This window comes from Capsicum annuum, chromosome 12 (genome assembly GCF_002878395.1).
Source record: "Capsicum annuum cultivar UCD-10X-F1 chromosome 12, UCD10Xv1.1, whole genome shotgun sequence".
NCBI lineage: Eukaryota > Viridiplantae > Streptophyta > Magnoliopsida > Solanales > Solanaceae > Capsicum > Capsicum annuum.
Window position 1 is genome coordinate 147,582,072 of NC_061122.1, and position 6,000 is coordinate 147,588,071.

Sequence of the window (6,000 nt, forward strand, 5' to 3'; positions counted from 1 at the left end):
CATGTCAAGGCCATGAATGCAATAAAATATGCTGATATGGTTGATGGTCTTAATTCATTAACTATTGCTATCAATTATTTGGAATCTATGAGGAGTGTAATTCCATCTAAGAATCTTATAGATCCCTACACTACTTAGGTTAAGAAGGGAAGAAAATAAATTTTCATGGCTCTTTAATTATTATAACAAGAAAAGTTGCAACTCCTCTTACTTATAATATTGGGCTGGTAGAGTAGACGAAGCTTGAAAAAGTAGACAGTTACAAGTTTGTTGATGTCAAAAGGAAGAGGGTGCTTGATAAACTCATCAAAGGTCAAAATGTAAATGCATAACTTCAGTTCAGATGATTTCAGGAACATGACAAAATAAGAGTATCGTGGGTAGACTAGGTAAGTTTTTCGAACTATCAACAACTTGAATATGTTTCTATAATTTTATAATATAGTTGGTTTACTGCTTTGATAATTCTAACAAATGAACAATCTATTCGAAAAGAGGAGTCATATTTTTCATAAAATAAATATAATATTGAAATTATATTAGTTTTTTTCAACATATGACTCATCTATAGCAATAGAATAGTCATCTATTAGAAAAAATCAAAGAAATTTCAATACTATTTTTATTTGACCTAATAGATGACTCATTTGTCAGTAAAACAAAATAATATTAAAACTATATTATTTTTTTCAACAGATTACTTATCTATTGAAATAGAATAGTCATATGTTTAAAAAGATCAAAATAGTTTCAATACTATATTTATTTCACCCAATGGATGACTCATCTATTTTAATAGAAAAGTCATCTGTTGCAACAAATCATTCATCATCACAATAGATAACTTTTCTGTTGTACTAGATTACCTTTGTTGCATAGTTATAGTAGATGTGTAATCTACTATTTGATATTTATTATATACAAAAGCTATTAACTTATAAATTCTATCTTTATTTTTCTATGCTGATGAAATCCTACTTCTCATACATATAAAGCATATAAAATTTCCTGAGTAATTAGACATAATTATGATTCTCAACTTTGATGGTAAATTTCAAGATTGGTACGACAAATTGAGAACAGAAGAGACAACTTGTGGTGGTAAAAATGATTAAAGAGTTACTTATTGAGTTCAATGAGATGATGGTTTGATCAATTACTATAGGTAAGAGAATATAAACATGTGGCTTGTCGTGGGTAGGTGCTAAGAAGATTATTGCAGTGATGAACTTGGGTAAAAAATACTTTGCAACTCTTGAAATTACCATCAAGGATGGAGTTATGAAGATGCATGATTGGAATATACAAGTTTATGAAGATGAAGAAGTCTATTATTTCATTGATATGTCATTGAGTTGTGTTCAAAGTTATTGAATCAGAATGGCATATTTGATCATTTGTCAGAAAAGTTTCTCAATGAACGATGGATTTTTAAAGGGAGAAGATAGATTCTTCCAAAAAATGAGGCAGTGTGCTCATCACTCGCTTGATTTTATTGAGCATTTGACAATCGGCACTAGTATGGAAACTCCTGACACTTGGATGAATGACAATATAGTGTTAAGATTTAGGATGTATGGGCTGCGAGGGTGGTGTACAAGAGTTTGAAGCCCTAAAATGGGTTTGTAATTTTTGGTTGGGATGACATAACACTTTTTTCTATTTTATATTTTTAATGAATTTATGATGAAAATATTTTATTATAATTTATGTTTTGTATCAAAAAATGTTTAGGCTATTGTGATGAATTACATTTTATGTTTGGTATCTATATGTTATGTTTATATTTGAAAACTTTTACAATAGATGTAGACTATTATAACAGACATAATTATGTTGCATAGAATGTGGTTATGTCACGACCCTATTTATGAGTCATGATGACACTTACTTTAACCCATCAATAGGTAAGCCAAACCGTAATTCAGAGCTAAATGTAATGGGTTAACTTGGTAGAAAATGCCTAAATTTAGATAAAAATGAATGACACACTTATAAATAAGAAAAGAGTTCTAAATAGATAAGACAATCAATATAAAATACCATCCCACGACCTGGTAGAGTCAGTACAAGAGCATTTAACAATAATACAACTCCGAGACTTAAAATAGTCAACAATATCCGTCTCGATAGCTAGACTGAAAATCAAAATATAGAAGAAAATAGGTAACTTCTACTCCAAGAGCTCACCCTATCTCCAAAAATATCAACACAACACGATCAAGGAACAATGGCGATGACTAATACTCGAATTTGCACCCAAAAGTTATAGAAGTGTTGTATGAGTACCAGAATAACGTGTACTCAGTAGGCATTATCAATTGACTAAGCTAAATCATGATATAAGAATGATAAAATATAAGATAACATAACTAAGTCAAGGTATAGAAAAACCTGAAGTAGCTCCAACATTGCTGTGCATAGAATAGTAAATTAATTGGAATAACTACATAACATAAAGCATTAACACATATTCAGTCACAAAATTGGCTCCCATACACTAATTGGCATTGAAAATAAATAACTCATCACAGAGTCCCATATTCCTGGATAGTACATTCAAAGAAAGATAAAGAAACCATTCATCGCTTATAAATAACCAACTCATTATTTAATCGCCATACCATAATTTACCAGCATATAGAAACCTTATCATTATTTATACACTAGTCATTATTTATTTTCTAACTGTAATACCTGATAAGATCCTAGATATATTTTCAGCTATTAGTAGCATGTTTGAAGGATCCAAAGTCATTATTTCATACTAAGTACAAAAGACAACCATTTTAAGACCCCAAGATTTTGAACATTTTATTTTTAGACTTACCAAGTTCAAAACATTGATTTTTGAGATGAAATGTGTTTAGGGATGTTAAAAGGGTCATCTGAGAGAGTTTCAAAATTTTTGGAATAGGTTTGGGATATTTTTGGACCACGGAGGCAGAATGCCTCCGTAATTTAGGTGTTTCATAGAAGTTGGACTTCTGAAATTTGGTAGTGTCATGGAGGTTAGCCTTCATGATACACGCTATGTCACAGAGGCTAGTCTTCGTAATATCCACCGTACCACAGAGGCTGTGTTTTCTTGCAACATTATTTAAAGCCCAAGGAGGCATTTTGGTCTTTTACCCCTTTTTGTAAATGTGCAAATCATGAATTAAAGTCCAAGAGAGGAATTATTTACCCCATTCCTCATCATTTAATGACATGAAAACATCCTCATTCCCAAGAACAAAAAATTTCAAGTTTTTTTCTCTAGAATTAAACCCTCTAAGGTCTTAATTCCATGTCTTTTTTAAGAATTCAAGCAACTCAGGTATGTGGGGTATTCATCAATGGGTTCCTTCCACCCATTGAGTCCTAAGAATCCTTTATATTTTATGTATAAACCCTTTTTATGAAATTCTAATATTTAGTATGAATTTACTCAATGTTCTCCTAGTAGTTTTGAATTCAAGCCATGCCAATATGTTTTCCCATGTGAATTATGTTATTACATGCTTTAAATTTCAATCACCCATATCATGATAAGTTGATACTATGTTAATTTACTAATTTATGAATTAAACTATGTGAGAATGTTATCCTCATAACTTTAATATAATCCCATACTCAAAATCATGGATTTTATCAGTTAGGGATCTATTCAATGTTTTGGGTCTCTAAGTCATGAATTTCCTTGGAGTTTTATTAAATAATGTCATTGTATTTAAAGTAATATTCAGTACTGGAGGGTTATGAACACTAGATACCTATCTGTTTATACATGTTCATATTTTCAAGCAATAAGTCATTCAGATCATGGTTTTATTATCATACTCAATTGGTCATGATTATGTTGAGCATTATCAATTGTGATGTTTAGTTGAATTTAACCAGTACCAATGTCATTTCACTTGGGAGTAGGATTTAGCACTTAGTGATCCCAAGTATGGGGCTCACCTATCAGTTGAGAGTGTGACCTTTAGTAGGAACGTAGTTCGCATAGGTTTTGAGAGGTCTTCCTGTCAATTAAGGGTTGACACTCTCTTAGGGGCACCTTCTTGTAGAGGGTGACACCCTAGTACTTTACCACACAGCCAGTGTTGAAACCCGTGGCAAGGTACTAAAACCCTTCCAAATGGGGGTACAGGGTAGACCTCGATTATCTCAAATTGGGATATGTCAGTTACATAATAGCTCCCATAGTTTCAGTTCAATATCTAGATTTTATTAGCTCAGGTTTACATGACCAAGTGTTTAGTTTATCAACTATTCAGTGATTCATTTTTACAAATTATTTCTGTACATGTTTTACTTGGTCTTGTATTCGTTTTACATGTTCATGCATTCTTGTTCAATAGCTATATATATTTCAGTTAGTCCCTATATCATGTACCATTACATTCAAAGTATTCATCTCATACTCTCTTTTGTGCTATATTGATTTCATAATATATGTTTGGACGCACAGTTCTCGATCGCCCTTAGTTAGCTCAGTACCACTCAACAGCAGTTGTGGTAAGTCTTTATCCATCAAGGATAAGTATTTATAATTTTTTTAATAGTATTTTCTTTATTTCAGCCAATCAGAGTTAGTTGGGGGATTGTTCCATCAACTTCTTATATCTTTTAGGCTTTCAGATAATTGAATATTAAGATATTTAGACAGTCAGACTTGTTTTTTAGTTAAATTAGTAGTTCGGACATATTGGGTATTGTTTTAGTATCCACCTTAATAGTGCTTTTATTAGTTTACCTACTGCAAATGATGTTTGTATTATTATTTTATGTAGTGCTCACAGTAAGTACCAAATCATGGGTTAGCTTAGGGTCACTCATGGCCTTAAGAACTGTGTTAGGACTAGGTGAAGCCTTGGGTCGTGACATTAAACATCTCTTATTAACTAATTCATTTGGTTAGTAGTCATCATACTAGTCATCATTTGGCAACTAACCATCAATTGTCAACTAGTCATTTTACCACTAGAGTCTATTTATGGCATGCCATATTATAAGTATTTCCTTTTTTTCCAACATAAGTAAATTTCTACTTTCAATCTCATATCTCAATATCATTAATCATAAGAAGTATATCATCATAGCATAATATGCATATCCAAACTCAAATCGATAAATATAATCAATATCCAGATTCAAACAAGTAATTATAATCAATAACCAAACTTGAACCGATATATAATTATTAGCCATAATAAAAATCCTAGTTTTTGGCCCTTGGAAATTTCCTGAGCTTTCGGATGACTGGTTTTGTAATGATTCATCATACAAGTCGTATGATGGGGGTACCGGTTAGGTGACCAAACTTGTAAGGCATCCAGTAATTGGTGGTTGGGTATCTGTTGTGGGTACGGTTTGGTGGTGACTAGTTATATGGTTTGGTGATGGGTCATTGGGTTGATTCTTCACTTAATCTAAAACTTACTAACTTGACTTAGCTCTGAGTATGAGTGGCTCACTACGGGCTGTAAGGATATGGTACGAGTGGTATAGTCTAGTCGTATGTTATCTAGTGTCAACCCCTGTGTATTCTGTCATGGGTATGAAAAGACCATAGAGTCATATGGTTTGGTCATAAGTTGGGGAAATGAGGTCGCATGGTGGACTGTGTGTCGGTGTCCAACCTTCAATTCTAGTTATGACTGGATGGTACTAGTCGTAAGATGGGGTGATGGGTTGGAGGGTAAACTCGTACCCACCTGTGGTGATTTTACAATTTTAAGTTGGGGGTTTTCTGGATATTTTTTTTTTAACTCCTTTTGACCCCATGACTTAAAAATCTTTTGGGACATCATTACCCTATTATTCTAAATTAAACACTCGTAGAAATCTCTTAAAACCTCTCTCAAACTCTTGGTTCAAAAAAAGGTTAGGGTTTTTACAAAGCAATTAATTAGGGGATTTCAAGAGTGAATCTCTCCGTCTTCATTAGTTTCCAAGTCATGTTGCTCCTCCCTCATTGTTAGTTCAACTAAAAGCATATTTTAATAAATTATT